Raw genomic sequence first — 26278 nt, forward strand, 5'->3', positions numbered from 1 at the left:
TTTCTGCCAGCCCAGACTGTCAGAATGTCCCTGCGAAGTCTCCTCATCTATGGTGAATCTATGACAACTTCTCCATCTATCGTCCACAGATCAGGCATCTGCCCCCAGAGGTGGAAGCATCTACCATTCTCTTCTCACCCTTGTAGTGCGCGTTTCTCTCTGGAGCTCAACTAATCCAGGCTTCCTTGCTTCCTCTGTTCTTTGCTAGCCCCATTGACAAGTGTAATTTTTAAATTTTCAGGTGTGTTGTTGTTATTTTTACAATGAGAACAGCGGTCTTTTGCTTCCTTCTTTATCCTAACCATTTTAAGTAATCACAAAGCAAGCGAATACTCCCCCCACTTTTTATTTGAAATAGGTGAACCTAGAGTACATTTAATTACTACGTAAATAATTCTTACTAGCAAACTTTTTGAATAAACTCCATGACTATGCACTGGATAATGGTTACCATTCAATTTTCCTTGATTTCTAGGTAACAGCTGAAGTCCATCTTGAGGCATATGAAGTCCTTGCTGGTTACATTGGGTGTCTAGGGCCATTGTTGATTCTGTGTGGGGTGGCTGGGTACTTTAGCTGGGATAATTTCTGTTACTACTTCCTTAAGAGCTTTCCAAGGAAAGAATTCCCTTGAGTATTTTCTCCTTTACCATTCTTCCTTTGCTTTTTCTATGTAACTAAAGCAAAAAGAGAAATTACCTAAGATAGAATCTCACCCCAAAGCCACTTCCCATGACTATCAGAAGCCTTTAATTTCTTCTTGACTTTTGGGGAAAAAGGTAAATATCTCTCTTCCTGTAAGTTTCCCCGCTGGAAATGACTACCATTAATGTCATTAAAATTCATTGATAATTGCTCTGTTGGCAGATCTTTAATAATAATTCTTCTAGCCTCAAATTCAAAACTTCCGTAGGTGTTTTCTGAAAGAATTTGTAACTCTTTTAAAAAGTATACACTAAATGAAATTTAAATCTATGTTTAAAAAATTAATTTAAAATGGCTTTATGACATTGCTGTTTGAATTATAGCCATCATTGTTATCTTACATTTAAATTGACTATGTTAATATCATTCAATTTCTGCATACTACAAAAAGCGATTTAAAATGGAAATCACACCCAAGGATATATATTAATGATAGTTGTTGCAAACAGCAAACCCCACTGTTCTCTATGACCATGAGAAGATGATCTAGGGCTCTTCTTCCTTTCCCTTCTATCCTGAGTCCTCTTCTGGTTGTTGAGCAATGCTTACAATCATGGCCCCATATATTTTTCCACACTCTATGTCTCACTGTGGCCAAGGAAGAGGCAAAAAAAAAGGAGGATCATGACGTAGGGGAACGAAGGTTTTGTGGCTGCCTAGTACCTGGAGTCATGGGATAACTGGCAAGATTCTCTTTTGTTTGCTCCTCCATACTATCTCCATCCGAATCTTTCTTTTTGCATGTGTGTTTATACTCATTGCCTTCTAAGAAATAGTCATACATTACACAGACTAATGAGACCATGGACATCAGCCCATTTCTTCTTTTAGCTTGTCTCTTTGACCTTCACTTCAGCCTCTGTCTTTGTTACAACCAAACCATCCTTCTGCTGACAATTACAGAGAGGATTAAAAAGAATTTGTTAGTTTCCAAGTAGACTATCAAATGTAAGATCAACTCTGAGTGTTTGGTGTATACCAGACGAGGGTGCTAGCTGAATACAAGGTTATCTGGATTATCACACAAATCAAGAAATTTATCTCCAAAACAATTGATTATATATACTTTGATTATATGTACTTTATATGGGTTTTTTGTTGACAGGGTCATTCTTTTTGTCTGTTAAGAGTTTGTCATATATTGAGGAAAGATCCTGGTAGGGCAGGAATAACTAATAATTATTCTCTATTAGCACTCTTGGATATGACCCCTGTATCTCTTAGGAATTGCACTAAGCAATTAGTAAAAAAAGTAAAACTATTTAAAAAAAACAACAGCAGAAATAGCAGTGGCTAACATAAAACATAAATTTACTTCTCTCACACCTGAAAGAAGTCTGGAAATTAGGCAGCTCAGCCCGGGTATGGAAGGTTCATGGTTATTAGACACTAGGCTTCTTTTAGCTTTCAGTTTTGCTATTCTCAGACATGATTTCCAACCACAAGATTACCTCATAGTCCAAGAGGGCTGGTGAGGTCCCAGCCATCGTGTGTTGGAAATAAGAAAGGGAAAGAACAAAAGGGATGTTCATGCCAGCTGAGTCAACTCCCATTAAGCTGGAATTCCACAGAACACTTCCAATTACATCCTATTGCCCAGAATGTCGGTAATTCCCACAACTAGCTGCAAAGGAGGTTGGGAAATGTAATTTTGTATTTGGTCATAAAGCTGTCTTCTGTCACTAAGGGAGAAGAGAATGGATAGTGGGGAAAAACTAGCAATCTCTGCCACATCCACCCAAGCCTAAAAATTGAAGATGGCCTTTTGGATCGTTTTGAACATCAGTTGAAATCACACAACATTTGAAACCTATGAAAATGTACAACATCTGCGTAACTCTACCTTATACTTTAAACTGTCTGAAGAGAGGAGGAACTATCAGGGAATACCCAGAGAAGGGTCAACAGGAAGTGGGAAATGTAGGAAGCATATTTTTTGAGAAATTATAATTTTTAGCTGTCATCAAGTATGTGAAAAGCTCTATCCCCAAAGTGGAATTAGACTTATTCCATGAGAATAAAAAGTAGCTTTTATTTGAATTGGACCTGTCCAACAAAGAAAAAGTTTGTCCTGGGATATACAAAACTTCCCACCACTAGAAAAGTTCAAAATGAAGCTGAGCAACCAGAAATTTTTTCAAAGAAATGACTGGAAAGGTTTTCAAAGATGTATGATCATAATTCCAATGTTTGAAATGTCAGGAATATGGAATAATATATTTACTTAACAATAAAGGATTTCGCTGAATACGTTATGGTGTTATGGTAGATCGACACACTATACAGGCTTTAAAGTGACTACATAAATACTTATTGGAAGAGAAAGAGGTTCGCGATATGTAGTAGATTAAACAAATGAATTACAGAACAAACCTTATAGTATGGTTTTATATGTGTCTATAAATAGATAGCTATGCACCCAACGTTAATCCAGGTGGTGAGATCGTGGGAACATTTTTTTCTTCTTTAAGAACATATTGTATGAAAAACAGTTATTTGGATATTTGGCAATGTGTATGGATAGTAATATCTAATGTATGTAAGAAGAAAAAGCTAAATAATTATTTGTCAGGGACAAGGAAGAAGAGATTGTGTAGAAGTTTAGGCTGGCTGTCCTTTACGGTTTCTTCCAAATCTAAGATTAGATGACACAAAATCCATGTTTATGACTCAAGTGCATTGGGGATTGCCAGAATGAATAATTCACTTACCCACAGGTAATCAAAGAGACATCCTGTGGGTATTGCTGGTAAAGCTCAGAAGGGCTGATCTTTGAGCCCATTACAGCCCACGATCTTGGTGGCATGCTTTTACACATTCTTTATTTTCACCCTAAATTCTTCAACACAGCGACTTCTTCAACAACTGACAGCTGTCGTTTTCTAAGAAAACAATCTACCTAAGCCTGTTTTATTTGCACATCGTTTCCTTTCTTCCTTCAAAAGCTACAACCCAACACCTAAAAACATACTGGCTAGAAACTGACATCTTAGAATAGCTCTCTTAGCACAGCTGAAGGGAGCCTTGACAAGAGAGATGGCTGTCTAAAACCTGGTTACATTGAGAGGGGGCAAAACAACAATAACAAACAAACCAAAAACCTGAAAAACTTCTGAAGGATGGAACAAAAGGGTGATTTTGGGAAATTTAATATTCTCTTTAGAAAACTTAGTAGTTTGGGATGATAAAGAATGTACTACTTACTTCCTTCTTAGAACTGTGAACCAGTAAATGTGCCCATCCTTATGCACCCTGAGGTTCTTTCCCCAGGGATGCTGATGTGTTTCTGCATATCAATTCACCCATACTCTCTGACCTACTTCTGTTCTTGAAACGCGAGCAAAATGACTAGCTGGGTTTACGCATATATACATACATACATACATAATTAACGAAAAAGATTTGTGCTAATTCCATTTCAGTATCTCACCGACAATCTTGGGTAATAAATCAGATTTTTTTTTTTTACATCTTTATTAGAGTATAATTGCTTTACAATGGTGTGTTAGTTTCTGCTTTATAACAAAGTGAATCAGTTATACATATACATATGTTCCCATATCTCTTCCCTCTTGCGTCTCCCTACCTCCCACCCTCCCTATCCCACCCCTCCAGGCGGTCACAAAGCACCGAGCTGATCTCCCTGTGCTATGCGGCTGCTTCCCACTAGCGATCTACCTTACGTTTGGTAGTGTATATATGTCCATGCCTCTCTCTCGCTTTGTCACAGCTTACCCTTCCCCTCCCCATATCCTCAAGTCCATTCTCTAGTAGGTCTGAGTCTTTATTCCTGTCTTACCCCTAGGTTCTTCATGACTTTTTTTTTTTCTTAAATTCCATATATATGTGTTAGCATACGGTATTTGTCTTTCTCTTTCTTGACTTACTTCACTCTGTATGACAGACTCTAGGTCTAGCCACCTCATTACAAATAGCTCAATTTCGTTTCTTTTTATGGCTGAGTAATACTCCATTGTATATATGTGCCACATCTTCTTTATCCATTCATCCGATGATGGACACTTAGGTTGTTTCCATCTCCGGGCTATTGTAAATAGAGCTGCAATGAACATTGTGGTACATGACTCTTTTTGAATTATGGTTTTCTCAGGGTATATGCCCAGTAGTGGGATTGCTGGGTCATATGGCAGTTCTATTTGTAGTTTTTTAAGGAACCTCCATACTGTTCTCCATAGTGGCTGTACCAATTCACAGTCCCACCAGCAGTGCAAGAGTGTTCCCTTTTCTCCACACCCTCTCCAGCATTTATTGTTTCTAGATTTTTTGATGATGGCCATTCTGACTGGTGTGAGATGAACCAGCTTTTAGTTTTATTGATCTTTTATTGATCCAGCACCACTTACTGGAGAGGCTGTCCTATCTCCACTGTACATTCCTGCCTCCTTTATCAAAGACAAGGTGACCATATGTGCATGGGTTTATCTCTGGGCTTTCTATCCTGTTCCACTGATCTATATTTCTGTTTTTGTGCCAGTACCATACTGTCTTGATTACTGTAGCTTTGTAGTATAGTCTGAAGTCAAGGAGCCTGGTTCCTCCAGCTCTGTTTTTCGTTCTCTAGATTGCTTTGGCTATTCGGGGTCTTTTGTGTTTCCATACAAATTGTGAAATTTTTGGTTCTAGTTCTGTGAAAAATGCCAGTGGTAGTTTGATAGGGATTGCATTGAATCTGTAGATTGCTTTGGGTAGTAGAGTCATTTTCACAATGTTGATTCTTCGAATCCAAGAACATGGTATATCTCTCCATCTATTTGTATCATCTTTAATTTCTTTCATCAGTGTCTTATAATTTTCTGCATACAGGTCTTTTGTCTCCTTAGGTAGGTTTATTCCTAGATATTTTATTCTTTGTGTTGCAATGGTAAATGGGAGTGTTTTCTTTATTTCACTTTCAGATTTTTCATCATTAGTGTATAGGAATGCCAGAGATTTGTGTGCATTAATTTTGTATCCTGCTACTTAACCAAATTCATTAATTAGCTCTAGTAATTTTCTGGTAGCATCTTTAGGATTCTCTATGCAGAGTATCATGTCATCTGCAAACAGTGACAGCTTTACTTCTTCTTTTCCAATTTGAATTCCTTTTATTTCCTTTTCTTCTCTGATTGCTGTGGCTAAAACTTCCAAAACTATGTTGAATAAGAGTGGTGAGAGTGGGCAATCTTCTCTTGTTCCTGATCTTAGTGGAAATGCTTTCAGTTTTTCACCATTGAGGACAATGTTGGCTGTGGGTTTGTCATATATGGCCTTTATTATGTTGAGGAAAGTTCCCTATATGCCTACTTTCTGCAGGGTTTTTATCATAAATGCGTGTCGAATTTTGTCGAAAGCTTTCTCTGCATCTATTGAGATGATCATATGGTCTTTCTCCTTCAATTTTTTAATATGGTTTATCACATTGATTGATTTGCGTATATTGAAGAATCCTTGCATTCCTGGAATAAACCCCACTTGATCATGGTGTATGATCCTTTTAATGTGCTGTTGGATTCTGTTTGCTAGTATTTTGTTGAGGATTTTTGCCTCTATGTTCATCAGTGGTATTGGCCTGTAGTTTTCTTTCTTTGTGACATCCTTTTCTGGTTTTGGTATCAAGGTGATGGTGGCCTTGTAGAATGAGTTTGGGAGTGTTCCTCCCTCTGCTATATTTTGGAAGAGTTTGAGAAGGATAGGTGTTAGCTCTTCTCTAAATGTTTGATAGAATTCACCTGTGAAGCCATCAGGTCCTGGGCTTTTGTTTGTTGGAAGATTTTTAATCACAGTTTCAATTTCAGTGCTTGTGATTGGTCTGTTCATATTTTCTATTTCTTCCTGATTCAGTCTTGGCAGGTTGTGCATTTCTAAGAATTTGTCCATTTCTTCCAGGTTGTCCATTTTATTGGCATAGAGTTTCTTGTAGTAATCTCTCATGATCTTTTGTATTTCTGCAGTGTCAGTTGTTACTTCTCCTTTTTCATTTCTAATTCTATTGATTTGAGTCGTCTCCCTTTTTTCCTTGATGAGTCTGGCTAATGGTTTATCAATTTTGTTTAGCTCCTCAAAGAACCAGCTTTTAGTTTTATTGATCTTAGCTATTGTTTCCTTCATTTCTTTTTCATTTATTTCTGATCTGATTTTTATTTCTTTCCTTCTGCTAACTTTGGGGTTTTTTTGTTCTTCTTTCTCTAATTGCTTTAGGTTCAAGGTTAGGTTGTTTATTCAAGATGTTTCCTGTTTCTTAAGGTAGGATTGTATTGCTATAAACTTCCCTCTTAGAACTGCTTTTGCTGCATCCCATAGGTTTTGGATCATCGTGTCTCCATTGTCATTTGTTTCTAGGTATTTTTTGATTTCCTCTTTGATTCCTTCAGTGATCACTTCGTTATTAAGTAGTGTATTGTTTAGCCTCCATGTGTTTGTATTTTTTAAAGATCTTTTCCTGTAATTGATATCTAGTCTCATAGCGTTGTGATCAGAAAAGATACTTGATACAATTTCAACTTTCTTAAATTTACCAAGGCTTCATTTGTGACCCAAGATATGATCTATCCTGGAGAATGTTCCATGAGCACTTGAGAAAAGTGTGTATTCTGTTGTTTTTGGATGGAATGTCCTATAAATATCAATTAAGTCCATCTTGTTTAATGTATCACTTAAAGCTTGTGTTTCCTTATTTATTTTCATTTTGGATGATCTGTCTATTGGTGAAAGTGGGGTGTTAAAGTTCCCTACTATGAATGTGTTAATGTCGATTTCCCCTTTTATGGCTGTTAGTATTTGCCTTATGTATTGAGGTGCTCCTATGTTGGGTGCATAAATATTTACAATTGTTATATCTTCTTCTTGGATCGATCCCTTGATCATTATGTAGTGTCCTTCTTTGTCTCTTCTAATTGTCTTTATTTTAAAGTCTATTTTGTCTGATACGAGAATTGCTACTCCAGCTTTCTTTTGGCTTCCATTTGCATGGAATATCTTTTTCCATGCCCTCACTTTCAGGCTGTATGTGTCTCTAGGTCTGAAGTGGGTCTCCTGTAGACAGCATATATATAGGTCTTGTTTTTGTATCCATTCAGCCAATCTGTGTCTTTTGGTGGGAGCATTTAGTCCATTTACATTTAAGGTAATTATCGATATGTATGTTCCTATTCCCATTTTCTTAATTGTTTTGGGTTTGTTATTGTAGGTGTTTTCCTTCTCTTGTGTTTCTTGCTTAGAGAAGTTCCTTTAGCATTTGTGGTAAAGCTGGTTTGGTGGTGCTGAACTCTCTCAGCTTTTGCTTGTCTGTAAAGGTTTTAATTTCTCCATCAAATCTGAATGAGATCCTTGCTGGGTAGAGTAATCTTGGTTGCAGGTTTTTCTCCTTCATCACTTTAAATATGTCCTGCCACTCCCTTCTGGCTTGCAGAGTTTCTGCTGAAAGATCAGCTGTTAACCTTATGGGAATTCCCTTGTGTGTTATTTGTTGTTTTTCCCTTGCTGCTTTTAATATGTTTTCTTTGTATTTAATTTTTGACAGTTTGATTAATATGTGTCTTGGCATATTTCTCCTTGGATTTATCCTGTATGGGGCTCTCTGTGCTTCCTGGACTTGATTAACTATTTCCTTTCCCATATTAGGGAAGTTTTCAACTATAATCTCTTCAAATATTTTCTCAGTCCCTTTCTTTTTCTCTTCTTCTTCTGGAACCCCTATAATTCGAATGTTGGTGCGTTTAATGTTGTCCCAGAAGTCTCTGAGACTGTCCTCAGTTCTTTTCGTTCTTTTTGCTTTATTCTGCTCTGCAGTAGTTATTTCCACTATTTTATCTTCCAGGTCACTTATCTGTTCTTCTGCCTCAGTTATTCTGCTACTGATCCCATCTAGAGTATTTTTAATTTCATTTATTGTGTTGTTCATCGTTGTTTGTTTCATCTTTAGTTCTTCTAGGTCCTTGTTAAATGTTGCTCCTTCATCTGCTGTGGGTTTTTCTGTCTTCTCATTTTGCTTATCTTGCTGTGTTTGGGGTCTCCTTTTTTCAGGCTGCAGGTTCGTTGTTCCCATTGTTTTTGGTGTCTGTCCCCAGCGGCTAAGGTTGGTTCAGTGGGTTGTGTAGGCTTCCTGGTGGAGGGGACTAGTGCCTGTGTTCTGGTGGATGAGGCTGGATCTTGTCTTTCTGGTGGGCAGATCCAGGTCTGGTGGTGTGTTTTGGGGTGTCTGTGGACTTATTAAGATTTTAGGCAGCCTCTCTGCTAATGGGTGGGGTTGTGTTCCTGTCTTGCTAGTTGTTTGGCATAGGGTGTCCAGCACTGTAGCTTGCTGGTCGATGAGTGAAGCTGGGTGCTGGTGTTGAGATGGAGATCTCTGGGAGATTTTTGCCATTTGGTATTATGTGGAGCTGGGAGGTCTCTTGTGGACCAGTGTCCTGAAGTTGGCTCTCCCACCTCAGAGGCACAGCACTGACTCCTAGCTGCAGCACCAAGAGCCTTTCATCCACACATCCACAGAATAAAAGGGAGAAAAAGTAGAAAGAAAGAATTAGTAGAAGTAGAAAGAAAGAAAGAAGGAAAGAAAGAAAGAAAGGAGGGAGGGAGGGAGGAAGGAAGGAAGGAGGGAGTGAAGGAAGGAAAAAAAGAAAGAAGATAAAGTAAAATAAAATAAAGTAAGATTAAATATAATAAAGTTATTAAAATAAAAAATAATTATTAAGAAAAAAAAAAGTACGGATAGAACCCTAGGACAAATGGTGGAAGCAAAGCTATACAGACAAAATCTCACACAGAAGCATACACGTACACACTTACAAAAAGAGGAAAAGGGGAAAAAATCATAAATCTTGCTCCCAAAGTCCACCTCCCTAATTTGGGATGATTCGTTGTCTATTCAGGTATTCCACAGATGCAGGGTATATCAAGTTGATTGTGGAGCTTTAATCCGCTGCTTCTGAGGCTGCTGGGAGAGATTTCCCTTTCTCTTCTTTGTTCTCACAGCTCCCAGGGGCTCAGCTTTGGATTTGGCCCTGCCTCTGCGTGTAGGTTGCCGGAGGGCGTCTGTTCTTCGCTCAGACAGGACGGAGTTAAAGGAGCCGCTGATTCTGAGGCTCTGGCTCACTCAGGCCGGGGGGTGGGGGGGGGGGGGAGGGAGGGGTACGGAGTTCGTGGCGAGCGTGCGGCGGCAGAGGCCTGCGTGACGTTGTATCAGCCTGAGGCGCGCCGTGCGTTCTCCTGGAGGAGTTGTCCCTGGATCCCGGGACCCTGGCAGTGGCGGGCTGCACAGGCTCCCCGGAAGGGGGGTGTGGACAGTGACCTGTGCTCGCACACAAGCTTCTTGGTGGCGGCAGCAGCAGCCTTAGCGTTTCATGCACGTCTCTGGGGTCCGCGCTTTTAGCCGCGGCTCGCGCCCGTCTCTGGAGCTCCTTTTAGCAGCGCTCTGAATCCCGTCTCCCAGGTATGTGGGGAGTTTCTTGCCTTTTGGGAGGTCTGAGGTCTTCTGCCAGCGTTCACTAGGTGTTCTGTAGGAGTTGTTCCACATGTAGATGTATTTCTGGTGTATCTGTGAGGAGGAAGGTGATCTCCGCGTCTTACTCTTCCGCCATCTTCCCCTCGTCATAAATCAGATTCTTGATGGCAAATAAGATTGTGCTTTGAATCAACACACATACACATACAAAACAGCTAAAATTGGTAAACATCTAAGAAAATATAGGAAAAGCCTGAGACTATTTTACCAAGAGTTATTTTAAATGTCAGCTTACTAGAGTAAGTTGCTCTGAAGTCAAACATGGACATCGTATAGGACTATTTTGGGATGGAAACAGTTGTATTATTGAGGAATTTTAATAAATAGTGAGCCCATTTGTTATTTATTTTCTTCCAAATGTTAATAAACAACTCCAGTTATAATTGCTGATTTTCTATATGGAAAACTGGCATTTCATAAATATCAAATTGTGATATCATCAACTTGTATGCTGGGTTTTCTATGAATATATAAATTTAGTAATTACCTCTAGAAATGTGAGTTAATTTTTTGTGTGTGGATAAATCAAGAAGGAGAATGAGAAATCTGTTAAAATGGTAGAATCTTTTTTTTTAAAAGCGTGGATCATTCTTTCTTTTTTTTTAACTTTTATTAATTTATTTATTTTGGCTGTGTTGGGTCTTCGTTTCTGTGCGACTAGGGCTTTCTCTAGTTGTGGCAAGCGGGGGCCACACTTCATCGCGGTGCGCGGGCCTCTCACTATCGCGGCCTCTCTTGTTGCGGAGCACAGGCTCCAGACACGCAGGCTCAGGAGTTGTGGCTCACGGGCCTAGTTGCTCCGCGGCATGTGGGATCTTCCCAGACCAGGGCTCGAACCCGTGTCCCCTGCATGGGCAGGCAGATTCTCAACCACTGGGCCACCAGGGAAGCCCCAAATGGTAGAATCTTAAACAGCCTTTTCATTGTTCTTTTTAAGGATTTATCTAAAGTGATGTCATGGAATGGTAGAGAAAAATCTAGGATACAAGAGTTTTCTGTTAAAACCACCAAGATGTTCGTCAAAACTAGGTCAACATGCAGGCATCGGACAGGGAGAGTGCAGAGAGCTTTCTCAAAAGACCAAAAGGTTAGGAAGACTTTATAGGTCCTAAATAATCAATGTTTAAAGGAAAACAAGTGTACAGAGGTTATATTAATTCAAACTAGCAAAGGATTTCTTCTTAAAAGGAAGTTTTAGCTTATTTTAATTCCAGGGAAAAGAAATTCTCACTTGATATGTTTACTATTATAATGTATTCTGTTGGATAGTATTGGCAGAAACTCCCCATTAATATTTATCTTTAGAACTTTGCTCCATTTCATGGCTCAGTAGAGAATTAATATTTAGCAAATGTGTGATTAGCCTTTTTGTTTTTGTCTTATGGCTCAAATTCACCAAAGTCCTTCATATGCAGAATTTATTTTTGTTATGAGTTTTATAATGAGTACATATTTTACTCTACATTGTAGTAAAATATTTTATTATGGGCTGCAAACTTTCTTTCAAAGTTAAGTCACGTCAAAATGGAATGTTTTAGTAGCTAAGGGAAAAAGTTGACTCATTGGCTGGAAGAAACTTGATCTCCTGTTTATGACTCTGATGTCCTAAAATACATGAGACTGGCCAATACTGAAATAATTATCCCAAATCATGGTAACATCTTTAAAAAGGCTTAAAAGAAGCTAGACCCTATTTTGAGCAGCATCAAAATTTTCTATAATAGGTAGACTATGTGTCTCATCAAACCACAGTTTTAAAGAGGTCTTTAAATCCAACTGGACATTGACACCTGTGCTGTGAAGTATAGTTTTAGTGTGTTGAGGGATCACCTAGTAAATAAGTTCTGTCTGTTAACAGAGAGACTACTAAACGGACAAAAACCATGCAGTCATGAATTCAGGAAGCAATTCCAAGGTCAAAATTTCCCTTTTATCAGAGGAACATATCCTCTTTGTAAACGGTTCACAAATAACCCAGATGAAGCCTGTTTGCAATCCAGGTGATGATGCCAACTTTACCTCCCAGAAGCATCTTAACCAGCAGGTGGGAGCACATCTGTGTTCCACAACCTCCTCAGGTAGAGTTAGAGCCCCACCCAAAGAGCTGGCTAGAACAGGAGTCCAGCTGGAGCTAATCAGTCAGAAAATGCCCACCATGTTTTTTCTTACTAGGAAATGAGAAATAATTACTTGTGTACTTAAAATCAAATATGGCCCAAGTGAAATTTGGAATGCTTCAGAAAACACGGTTTTTGGATCCAGTTCTCTGTGGCTAGAAACTGATCAAAACATTGGCTCTGGCTTTGGTCTTCAGAGTTTTTTTCTTCTTAAAACAAGTCAATTAAGTGGTTTCCTGAGATGTATATTAACATAAGGTGAATATTGATTGTGCCTCTGCAGACCCCTGCACAATATTTACCATCTCTGTGTTTTCAGTAGCAATCAAGTTCAAGCTCTAGAAGGCGTATTGAACACAATGGAGGCAAACGTTTGACTCTCAGAGTGTGTCTGTGCTCAGGACAGATAGAATTTTCCTTAAGTGGTCTTCTGAATCCTAACCCACATGTTGCTTCAGCAAGGGTTTCGTCTGTTTTCTGGTGGTTTTTGTTTGCTTAAAATCTTTCAAATTGCAACTGGATTTTTATCTTTTTTTTTTTTTTTTTTTGGCTGTACGCGGGCCTCTCACTGTTGTGGCCTCTCCCGTTGTGGAGCACAGGCTCTGGACGCACAGGCTCAGCGGCCATGGCTCATGGGCCCAGCCGCTCTGCGGCATGTGGGATCTCCCCGGACCGGGGCACGAACCCACGTCCCCTGCATCAGCAGGCGGACTCTCAACCACTGCGCCACCAGGGAAGCCCTATCTTCTTTTTTTTGTTTTAGAACTCCTGTCCTTAATTTTGTCCTACACATTGGCTTTGATTTTATGGGATTTCTTGGAGCTTCAGAGTTGCACACAATGGTTATTGGCAAGGTTGTTCATTATTGACAGAGGTGGCTTCTCCACCTTAACACTCCACAAGAAGTCCAAACTTCTAAAAGTTCACAGACGCTCTTCATCATAATTTTATCATAGGAACTTTCTTCCTGTGAAGAAAAAGCATAGCGAATACTTTCCATAGTATATAAAATGTTCCAATAATTATTTTAATCGTCCTACTTCTGTGGGGATCTCCACGGTTCCACACAAGTGGGCTTGGTCTGGTAAAAATAATCACGGCCTCTAATAAACATCTTCTTTGTTGACCATTGTCTTCATAGCCAATAAATACCTGGCACAGATAACTGCCTCACCTAGCCCTCAGGGCAGGGCAGTCTTTAGGGGCCACTGTTTCAGGCTTCAATACTGCTCAAATATTGAGTCCCTAATTGGCATGCTGATGTGAATCCACAAGGCTTCTTGAAGGTAATGATGCTGGTTTTTTAATCCTGGAAATTCATGGGGCTGCACGTAAGTGAGAGATCAACTTTTGAACCTATATTCATGTATGGATTTTTAGCTCAGCTTGCCCTTAATGTTGAATATCACTAGATAACTAGAGTATTGACTGCATCTAAATCACAAGTTTTCAAGAAGTATGAGGCTCATTTCTCTTCATTGACTGTGAATCAATGTGGGGACCATGAGTATGTAGGACCCCGAATAACTAACAATAACAACAGCTACTAACACTTATCAAGGACTCATTATAGATTAACTCTTAATGCTCAAACAACTATTATTTTAGAAATGAGAAAATATTACTCATGGAGGTAAAGAAACTTGTTCAAATCTGAAGAACTAGTCAGGGGCGGGCCTGGCCTTTAAACCCGGCAGTTGGATCCCAGACCACAGGCTTTTCAACACTGTCTTCTTAACAGCTAAACCTTTCTGTGAAATGGGTTCTGTCTGGTCTGGAGACCCTCAAAGAGCAACTCATCCACTTGAACGGAAGGAGCATTTATATTGTGTCCTTCATGCCAATAGGGGAGTCTAAGCTGAACCTCATTACAGGGAGTGGGGTCAGCAGGACCTTTCTCTTTGGGTCAGAAGGAAGGATGAGGTCTGTTGAATTCCACTTTCAAAAACAAAAGCAGAACAGGTTATCAATAGGGTTTCCAGCTGCCATCTTTGTTTGGCCAAGATATTAGGAATTAGAGCATGAGGCTATATTTTCTGAACTTTCTAAGATTTATGAAATTCTACAATTTTCCATGTTTCTGGTGTTTGGCAGTTTCTGTTTTCCCATGGTTTTTGGTAGTAAAATCCTTAAAATTAAATGTTTATTGTTATTTGGAGGCATCAGGAAACTAGGGCGCTGGGAGGCAGAAAGAATAATCCCAGAGGATGGTATGAGTGATGAACAGCTTTAAAGAAGAAAGAGAATATATATGAAAAGATTAAAAATCATAGTATTGATTGAAAAAAAAGCAAGATGCAAAATGATACACACAGGGCTTCCCTGGTGGTGCAATGGTTAAGAATCCGCCTGCCAATGCAGGGGACACAGGGTCGAGCCCTGGTCCGTGAATATCCCACATGCCGTGGAGCAACTAAGCCTGTGCAACACAATTACTGAGCCTGCGCTCTAGAGAGCCCACAAGCCACAACTACTGAGCCCACGTGCCTAGAGCCCGTCCTCTGCAACAAGAGAAGCCACCGTGATGAGAAGCCCACGCACCGCAGTAAAGAGTAGCGCCCACTCGCCACAACTAGAGAAAGCCCGCGCAAAGCAAAGACCCAATGCAGCCAAAAATAAATAAATAAAATAAATAAATTTATTTTAAAAAATGACACATACCGAATGATTCCATTTGTTTAAATATAAATCTATAAAATAGCATGGTAGAGTATTTGTGGATTCATATATGTATGGAAAGGACAAAAAATGGAATGGAAACATATACAACAAAGTCGTGACGGCGGCTGCTTCTGGGAAGGTGGAAGAGGGACTTTGGTTATAGTTGCAATATTCAATTTTTTGTAACAGAAGGAAATGTAATACGTGTTATTTTTGGATGGTAGAATGTGATGTTATATTTTTTTTAACTTTTCTATAATTTAAAATTGTCTCAAAATAAACTAACTTTTAAAAGTAAAAGGAAACAAAAAATAGAAGGAAAGAAAGAAGACAACTGGGAACTTCAAAAGAAAAGTGAGGATGTAGAGCATGAGTCTGGGTTTGACCATTGCTCCTGCTGTTCTTTGGAGCTGACTCTAATCTAGACTATCAGTGGGACCTCCCTGGCGGTTCAGTGGTTAAGTCTCTGTGCTTCTACTGCAGGGGGCATGGGTTCGATCCCTGGTTGGGGAACTAAGATCCCACATGCCGAGTGGCATGGCCAAAAATAAAATAAAATAGACTTTCAATAACTATGAAAATTCCTATGCAGTGTTTCATATTATTTTACAGGTTAAAAAGTAGGGCTCTTGTTTGTATGTGTGTGGGGAAGGGTTTATTTTTTTTTGAGGGGGTTGTTTTTGATGGGGAAGCATATTTTTTGGAGAAGGGGCTGGATCACATGCACACACAGAATTACTAACAATCCAAGTCTTCACTCTTGAAATCAAAAACAGTAGTCTGATTAATATTTGACTTCAGTATGTGAACATTCTTGTTTCCTTTGATTCTTTACAGCCCTCTTTTCCTCCTTAAAGGATGAACAGTGCATTCCCCAGGGGATTAATGTGTGATGTAGGATAGTAAGTTCCCTGAGAGCAAGTGGATTCAACAAATGGTATTAATTGCCCTGAGTTTCTTTTGCTTCAGTGGATTTATACAATTCCTACTCTGTTTCTATATTCATGCAAAATGCTTTGCCCTTTCACTTAAATCTCGATGAAAGAGGAAGCAGAATCTTAGGAAAGGTCAGGCTGGAAAAATTAGATATGGCATCAGAGAACACTGTGATTAAACAAACTGTACAGAATATTGCATTTTCATACCAGCCCTTGATTCAGTAGCATGTGGTAGAAACTTAAGGGGCTTTTTCTTTTATCTTTAGTATCTCCTAAAGATATACAATGAAAACTGCCCCCCAAGCTAAGCAAACAAACAAAAACAAACAAACAAAAAATCCCACGGTCTGATGTTTGCAATGGAAGAGTGTTCTCTAATCTGTAACGTGTTATGTATACAGATACCTGCCCAGAAAGAAGGCGCCCTGTCAGGGTTTAAACTATGACTTTCATTCTGAATATAATAATTCAAGTGAGATGGCCTTAAAACTCTCAGAGCATTGCAAGAAACCAGCAGGCAACATTTTCTAGCTTTTTTTTTTTTTTTTGCGGTACACGGGCCTCTCACTGTTGTGGTCTCTCCCGTTGCGGAGCACAGGCTCCGGACGTGCAGGCTCAGCAGCCATGGCTCACGGGCCCAGCCGCTCCGCGACATGTGGGATCTTCCCGGATCGGGGCACGAACCCATGTCCCCTGCATCGGCAGGCGGACTCTCAACCACTGCGCCACCAGGGAAGCCCCATTTTCTTGCTTTTTGATGTCAGTAACACTCACAAGGGCAAGGCAGAGGAATCCAGTGGTAATCCTGACTCTCAAAGGAATACAGAGAGTATTGTAATAAGTGCCTCCCCTTTCCTTGCAAGCTGGTCTGTTTCAGATCAAGGTTGATCCAGCGTCCTCACAGGGGCCAAACTAGGCCAGTGTGTTACGATCCAGAACCGGCCGTGCCCCTCACTGATCTCCCTTCTTAGTGAGAAGCCTGAAGCAGGGGTCAGCAAAATACATCCTGTGGGCCAAATCTGGTTCCCCACCTGTTTTTGTATTTGGCCAACCTGAAGCTAAGAATGTTTTTTACATTTTTAAATGGTTGAAAAAAGAGTCAGAAGATTATTTTTGATGAAGTGTAAACATTATAAAAATTCAAATTGTAGTGACCATAAATACTATTATTGGAACACAGCCATGTCCATTCATGTTACATATGATCTCTGACTGCTTTCACACTATAAAGGGAGAGCTGAGTAGTTGTAACAGAGATCTGTATGGCCTGTGAAGCCAAAAGTATTTACTATATGGCCTTTTACCGAAAAATCTTGCAGATCTGTGCCCTAAAACACTTTTCTGTCGCTGGAAAGGCTTTAAACAATTGCAGCCAATTAGACTGACCATTTTGAAAACTGTCTAGCTTGCTTTGGTATTGTAGGTAAAGTGCCGTTGGAGTGCTCCAGAAACTCTCAAGCAGCATCCCATTCTGTGAATAAAAACTCTGCAGGCTTGAGCGGTGGGACAAGATGGTAGAGTAGGAAGATCCCAGGCTTGTCTCCTCCCACGGACACACCAAAATTACAACTACACATAGAGACACTATCTCTGAGAATGACCCGAAGACAAGCAGAAAAGATTTTCCACAACTAAAGATAAAAAGAAAAAGCCGCACTGAGACAGGTAGGAGGGGTAGACACATGATCTGGCTGGGACACACGCCCCAGCACTGAGACCCACAGGTGGGTGGGATATCACAGCCCCGGAGGAGTGGGAGCTCCAAACCCCACAAAGGGCTCCCCAGCCTGGGGTAGCTGCACGGGAAAGACGAGCGCCCATACCTCTGGCTTTGAAAAACAGCAGGGCTTACATCCAGGAGAGCCAGGGGGCTGTAGGAAACTGAGTCTTCAGTCTTAAATGGAGTGCACAAAAACTCACTTACTCTAAGTCCTAGCACAGAGGCAGCGGTTTGAAAAGACCCTGGGTCATACATGAAGGAGGTCGTTGAATAATTTTAGGGCGTGTGCCCATGGAGCAGGAACTGTTTGAAGTTTCTTCCGGTGTGGAGGAGCTGGTGGGTGCCAGGGTTTTGTTTTTGTTTTCATTTTTGGCTCACCTTCTACCTAGCTGGCCCAGCGCTGGCAGGTGCCATTTCCAACTCTCCCCATCTAACTTACTAGCACAGATCTCCCTGCTCCGGGTTCACCTGTGGGCCTGACCCAACCAGCGCTCCTTCAAAGTGGCCCCCTGCCCCACCAGATGTGGCAGATGACCTTAGCCAGCATTGGCATTGCTCCAAAGTGGCTCCCACACCAGGGGCTTGCCCTGTACACCAGAGCAGATGCAACAGTTTCAGCTGGGCCTCACAGTCATCCACACGGGGGGCCAGCCCGGCTAATGCCCATAGCAGTTTGGCCCGGTTACAACAGGAGGGTACATGCAGCCCACATAGGGGACACTTCTGCAGCACCTGTGACCAGGGAGGACCATTCTTATGGGCTCAACGGGACACCTTCTACACAAAGCCACTTTTTTCAAGACTGGAGATGTAGCTGATCTACGTAATACGTACAAACAAACAGAAGAGAGTTAGGCAAGACGAAGAGACAAAGGAATATGTTCCAAAAGAAAGAATAAAGAAAAAAAAAAGTCAGAAAAAAGACTAAATGCAATGGAGGTAAGCAATCCACCTGATAAAGAGCTCAAAGTAATGGTCATTAGACGTTGAATGGAGGAACACAGTGAGAACTTCAACAAAGAGGTAGAAGACAAAAAAAGAACCAATCAGACCGGAAGAATACAATAACTTAAAAGAAAAATGCACTGGAGGGAAACAACAGCAGATTAGATGATGCAGAAGAACAAATGGGCGATCTGGAAGATAGGCTATTACCCAATTGGAACAGCAAAAGGAAAAAGAAATAAACAAACAAAAAAAATGAGGATAGTTTAAGGGACCTCAGGGACAACATCAGGCTTACTAACATTGGCATTATAGGGGTTCCAGAATGAGAAGAGAGGGAGAAAAGGACAGAAAACCTATTTGAAGACATAATGGCTGAAAACTTCCCTAACCTGGTAAGGAAACAGACAGCTGAGTCTAGAAAGCACAGAGTCCCAAACAAGATGAACCCAAAGAGACCCACACCAAGACTTATTATAATTAAAATGTCAAAAGTTAAAGAGAGAATCTTAAAAGCAACAAGTGAAAGCAACTAGTTATATTAGGAGAGAGCCCATAAGACTATCAGCTGACTTTTTAGCAGAAGCTTTACAGTCCAGAAAGGAGTAGACAATTTATTTAAAGTATTGAAAGATAAAAACTTTAGACCAAAAATACTCTATCTGGCAAGGTTATAATTCAGACTTGAAGGAGAGATTAAAAAGTTTTCTAGACAAGTAGAAGCTAAAGGAGTTCATCACCACTAAACCAACCTTACAAGAAATGTTAAAGGGATTTTTTTAAATAGAAAAAAAGAAGAGCTCATAACTAGAAATGTGAAAACTCTGAAGGAAAGAAAAATCTCACCAGTAAAGGCAAACATAGAGTAAAGGTAGCAGATTAACCATCTATATAATTAGTATGAAGGTTAAAAGACAAAACTAGAAAATCACATGTATCTGTAACAGTTAAGGGATATACAAAATAAAAATATGTAAAATATGATGTCAAAAATATCATGGGGGAGTAAAAACATAGTGCTTTTAGAACCTGCTCAGCCTTAAGCAACCATCAACTTAAAATAGACTACCTTAACATAGATTGTTACCTCAGAACCTCATGGTAACCACAAACCAAAAACTGATAATAGATACACAAAAAAACAATGAGAAAGGAATACAAATGTAACACTAAAGAGAGTCATGAAATCACAAGGGAAGAGAGGAATAGAGAACAACAAAAATAACCAGAAAACAATTTTAAAAGGGCAATGAATAAGTACATACCTATCAATAATTACTTTGACTGTAAATGGATGACATAGGGTGGCTGAATGGATTTTAAAAAAAAAGCCCAAGACCCATATATGTGCTGTCTATAAGAGATTCACTTCAGATCTAAAGACAAACACACAGGCTGAAAATGAGGTGAAGGAAAAAGAGGTTACATACAAATGGAAATGAAAATAAAGCTGGGGTAGCAATACTTATATCAGACAAAATAGGCTTTAAAACAAAGACTGTAACAAGAGACAAAGAAGGACATTACAGTGAAAAGGGAATCAATTCAACAAGAAGATATAACACTTGTAAATATACATGCACCCAACGTAGGAGCACCGAAATATGTGAGTCAAAAATTAACAGACATAAAGGGAGACATTAACAGTAATACAATAATAGTATTGATACAATAATACTAGGGGACTTTAACACCCCACTTATATCAATAGATAGATCATCCAGACAGTAAGGAAACATGAGCCTTAAAAGACACATTGTATATATTAGATATATATAAGACATTTCACCCCCAAATAGCAGAATACACATTCTTTTCAAGTGTACATGGATCATTCCCCAGGATAGATCACATGTTAGGTCACAAACAAGGGTTAGTACATTCATACAGACAATGATGTGAATGGCGCCCCCTTCTGTTGTGCGTCACAATGGCCTTCTTCCTAAAATTTGTGAGAAGAAATACCTATAAATTAGGAGTGGGGCAGGGAGTGAAGGTGTTAGTTTGGGTCTTTGGAAAAGCAGATACCAAGACAGACTGAAATGTGCAGGATATTTATTGGGGGAAACACCTGTGAAGGATAAAGTTGGGAGGGGGCAGGAGTTGGTGGAGAGACCTTCAGATTGAGATGAAGGTCTGACGTGATGAGAAAGGGGAGGAAAGTGAACTGGGAAAGAAAAGCCCCAGACTACGGGCTGACGGGGGGCCCCAGAGCAAAGGTTTCTTGTTAGGTGAGTCCCTAACGTACAAACTCCTGGACTTATTTCCACCGCTGTGCTCTATTATCAGCTGGGAGCAACCCTGGAAGAACATAATCTTGGTGTGAACACCAAACTGGATCCAAAGGTGTCCAAAGTGGATCCAAGATTGCAGCTGGAGTCTGTCTACACTCCTCAGGGAAGGTTCTCTTGTAGGGAGATGTAGCAGCACACTCCCAGAAACCACAGTGATTGTGAACCAGGGGTGTGTGTGTGCGAGTGTGAATTGGAGAGTTGGAGAGTTGATTGTAGGAAAGAGATGTGAGACACAGTTTGGAGCTGCCCTGGTTCCATTAGTTTGCAAGTGATTGAAGTCATCTGCACCAACACTGCAGAAGGTCTAATAGCCATAGTCCTTTCTAATCAGGAGATATTACAAGGTCATCCATACTTCCCATAAAATCCCTAATTATACCAGTATCGTTCCAATTTTCCAAATGCAGTCTTTGATCTCCCAGGTAGATTCCCTTTCCCACAACTCCTACGGTCCATCCAAGGTGATCAAGAGGTACCTCCCTTTAGCAGGTCAAGGATCTCTTAAACCTCATATCATGTACAGTTCCCCTTACGTTGGAGAGCACTACTGCTTTCTGAAAGCACAGGCATTTCTATGATATGATTTTATTTTTATACAATCCTGAGAGAAAAATGACAGATATTATTTTACTCATTCTACAGACGAGAACTTCAAGGCTCAAAGATTAATTTTTCCAGAGTCAGACTGCAGATGTTTGGCTCCTGGCCCTTTGCTCTTTTCAAGGGACCAAGCAGCCACCTGTTGAAATAAGCCCCTCATCAGGTGATGAGGGCAATGGGTAAGGGTTTGTGTTGACCTAATTAACGCTCTCTAATGCTCTCTGCCTTTCTCAGGAAATTTCATTCTATCGATAAGCAAAGTGACCCAAAACTGTAGCTATATGTGCATCACTTAAAACTTACAAAGATAGAATTCCTAGAAAAGAATTTCATACCTGCAAAGAGCAAACATGGTGCAAAAGTATGCTCCCCACTCCCAGAAATTTATCCTTCAAGAGAGAAAATAGAAAAAATAAAAATATAATGAGATGGGATGGCTGAATAACCATTTAAGGAAAAAAATAAAGCTGACTCCTTAAGCAAAATGTATTTTAGAGAAAGCAAAGGTTTACATGTGAAAAATAAAACCATAAGATACTAGATTAAAGTGTAGGAGAATAATTTGACAGCTCTGAGTAGAGGAGGTTTTTTTTCCTACGCATGACAGGTAGTAGGATTCTCCATCAGACCAGCGTTTCTCTGATTCCCTGGTCACCAAATAATCTGATTGTGATTTATTTCTCCACACAGCAATAGTAGTAAATATGCATTCAGCATGAACTTATCATGATGAACATTTTACATGAATTTTTTCATTTAATTCTTAAAACAGCCTCATGAAAAACACTGTTATTGCACCAACCGCACCTTTTTGGACACGAAAGCAGAGTTTAGTTGACCAGGATCACGCAGCCTCTGAGCGGCAGGTGAGATGTGAATTTCAGCTCCATCTGAGGCTAGGTCGCCTGCTCTTCTCCACCAGGTGGATCTCCCTACAGGAGAATGTGCTGAATTCCTGATCCACTGTGAAGCTGGGCTTCTCATGGCAAATTAATAAACTGGCATTTCCTTTATCATCATCTCCAGCACAGTCAAGGTGAGCTCAGCTCCCAAGACCGATGGACGCTGGGTGACTGAAATAAAGTCCTGAGGCACAGAACTCAGGATGGAGGGAATCGTGGAAGGAAGTGACTGTTTGGCTTAGAATGGCTGTCTTGCCTCTCCTGCTGACAACTTTATATCATTTCTCCTGCGATTTAGCTGTAGATTATGACTTTTAAAAGGGCAAAACACATAGTAGATAAAACATAACATAGATAGCAGAGGATGAGGTTGCTAGTCTGATATGTTACAGCCCTTTCCGTGGAGTAAATTTCTGGCTTCCAAGGGGACATCATATCAACTGAATGGTCCCCAAGCTTATTGTAATGTGGCAGAGCACATGCACAAAGTTGGTTATTTCTATAGAATACAATTAACATGAGATTAAGCTTGAAGTTTGGTGAATCAACTAAACCGGTGCCCTAAAACCACCGGTTTTCACAATGTTGACTGAAGTCTATTGAGAGCTTTATGTGATACACTATATTCTGACAATTTACTATACAGGGTATCATGGTTGTTTGTCACAGCTTTCTGAAATCAATAAATAGCACTGGCAAATTTTCCTGGCAGGGGAATTATTTTCAGTACATTCTAGAAGGGCAGCTGCTGAGTGGCAAGGAGGGAGCCAGAACCACAGTGCCGCTGTTGACCTTAGAAAAGGGTTGATTTCCACGTCTGATCCTGACTGCAAAGAATCCCGACTGTACAAACACTGAATTGATTAATTTGGTGGGAGAAAGTGTGATTTTCAAATATCCAGCTAGGAGGTTCCCAAGATGTCTTGAAACAAAATGTGTGCCTATTATTTTATTCAATAAGCAGCAATTGGGATTCCTGGTTAGTGAGTATGTTGCAAACAAGATTTGGGTCCTTTGCCATTTTTCTAGAACATCTGACTTTCTGAAAGCGTAGTCTTCGTGCTCTGTCTTCTTTAGTACCCACTCGCTTCCTAACTCCTTAATATCCGGCTTCTGGCCTCCTGTTCTATGCACAGCGTTCTCTTGACTTACTTGACAGCTGTCAGATTCCACATCTCTTTTTTTCCTGCTGTTATCCTTGACCTCTCAACAGCATTTGGTAATGTTTAAACTCCTTTTTTGGGTGTCTCTGGCCTCAGGTTTCATGATGTGATACCCTCCTATTTATGTCCCTCGGTTACACCTCAGTCTCTCTCACTAATTTCTTTTCTGCTTCAGATCTCTGGAATGTGGCCGTCCGCCCAGAGGATCTATACTTTCCTCTCCCCACATTCTGCCTCTGCTGTCTCAGTCTCCCGTGCCTCCACTGACACACTCGGGAATGTCTCTCTGGTCTGGGTCTCCAGCCTCCTAACTCCTGTACTCGCTCCGGTGCGAAGTCTGCCACACCATCACCTGTACAGACCACCCTGTCCTGTGACTGGTTTCGCAGGCAGTTTAACTTCCTACCTGCCGTGTTAAATGCCCTATCAGTTGATCAACATAACAGCATTTTAATCAGCATTTTTCTCCCCAGTCATCTTCTCCGTATCCAACCTCCATGCTTTTCTGAGTAGTACTCCTTAAAGCAGCTTGTGTACAATCAGAGTTAAAACTGCCTCCTTTGTCTTTTTTTTTTTTTAACATCTTTATTGGAGTGTAATTGCTTTACAATGGTGTGTTAGTTTCCGCTGTATAACAAAGTGAATCGGCTATACATATACATATATCCCCATATCCCCTCCCTGTTGCGTCTCCCTCCCGCCCTCCCTATCCCACCCCTCTAGGTGGTCACAAAGCACCGAGCTGATCTCCCTGTGCTATGCGGCTGCTTCCCACTAGCTATCAGTTTTACATTTGGTAGTGTATATAAGTCCATGCCACTCTCACTTCGTCCTAGCTTACCCTTCCCCCTCCCCGTGTCCTCAAGTCCATTTTCTATGTCTGCGTCTTTATTTCTGTCCTGCCCCTAGGTTCTTCATAACCTTTTATTTTTTTTTATTTTTTATTTTTTTGTGGTACGCGGGCCTCTCACTGTTGTGGCCTCTCCCGTTGCGGAGCACAGGCTCCGGACGTGCAGGCTCAGCGGGCCCAGCCACTCCGCGGCATGTGGGATCTTCCCGGACCGGGGCACGAACCCATGACCCCTGCATCGGCAGGCGGACTCTCAACCACTGCGCCATCAGGGAAGCCCCATAACCTTTTTTTTTATTGATTCCATATATATGTATTAGTATATGGTATTTGTTTTTCTCTTTCTGACTTACTTCACTCTGTATGACAGACTTTAGCTCCATCCACCTCACTACAAATAACTCAATTTTGTTTCTTCTTATGGCTGAGTAATATTCTAGTGTATATACGTGCTACATCTCCTTTATCCATTCATCTGTCAATGGACACTTAGGTTGCTTCCACGTCCTGGCTATTGTAAAGAGAGCTGCAATGAACATTGTGGTACATGCGTCTTTTTGAATTATGGTATTCTCAGGCTATATGCCCAGTAGTGGGATTGCTGGGTTGTATGGTAGTTCTATTTTTAGTTTATTTTCAATAAATTTATTTATTTATTTTTGACTGCGTTGGGTCTTCGTTGCTGTGTGCAGGCTTTCTCCAGTTGCGGTGAGTGGGGGCTCCTTTTTGTTGCAGTGCATGGGCTCTAGGCACATAGACTTCAGTAGTTGTGGCACACGAGCTCAGTAGTTGTGGCACGCGGGCTTCGTTGCTCCATGGCATGTGGGATCTTCCAGGACCAGGGCTCGAACCTGTGTCCCCTGCATTGGCAAGCAGATTCTTAACCACTGTGCCACCAGGGAAGTCCTATTTTTAGTTTTTTAAGGAATCTCCATATTGTTCTCCATAGTGGCTGTATCAATTTACATTCCCACCAACAGTGCAAGAGGATTCCCTTTTCTCCACACCCTCTCCAGTATTTATTGTTTGTAGATTTTTTGATGATGGCCATTCTGACAGGTGTGAGGTGATATCTCATTGTAGTTTTGATTTGCATTTCTCTAATGATTAGTGATGTTGAGCATCCTTTCATGTGTTTGTTGGCAATCTGTATATCCTCTTTGCAGAAATGTCTATTTAGGTCTTCCACCCATGTTTGGATTGGGTTGTTTGTTTTTTTGATATTGAACTGCATGAGCTTCTTATAAATTTTGGAGATTTATCCTTTGTCAGTTGCTTCATTTGCAAATATTTTCTCCCATTCCGAGGGTTGTCTTTTCATCTTGTTTATAGTTTCCTTTGCTGTGCAAAAGCTTTTAAGTTTCATTAGGTCCCATCTGTTTATTTTTATTTCCATTTCTCTAAGAGGTAGGTCAAAAGGATCTTGCTGTGATTTATGTCATAGAGTGTTCTGCCTCTGTTTATCTCTAAGAGTTTTATCGTGTCTGGGCTTACATTTAGGTCTTTAATCTATTTTGAGTTTATTTTTGTGTACGGTGTTAGGGAGTGTTCTAATTTCATTCTTTTACATGTAGCTATCCAGTTTTCCCAGCACCACTTATTGAACAGGCTGTCTTTTCTCCATTGTATATTCTTGCCTCTTTTATCAAAGATAAGGTGACCATATATGTGTGGGTTTACCTCTGGGCTTTCTATCCTGTTCCACTGATCTATCTTTCTGTTTTTGTGCCAGTACCGTACTGCCTTGATTACTGTAGCTTTGTAGTATAGACTGAAGTCTGGGAGCCTGCTTCCTCCAGCTCCGGTTTTCTTTCTCAAGATTGCTTTGGCTATTCAGGGTCTTTTGTGTTTCCATACAAATTGTGAAATTTTTTGTTCTAGTTC

The sequence above is a fragment of the Orcinus orca genome, chromosome 12, assembly GCF_937001465.1.
Source record: "Orcinus orca chromosome 12, mOrcOrc1.1, whole genome shotgun sequence".
In the NCBI taxonomy this organism is placed as follows: domain Eukaryota; kingdom Metazoa; phylum Chordata; class Mammalia; order Artiodactyla; family Delphinidae; genus Orcinus; species Orcinus orca.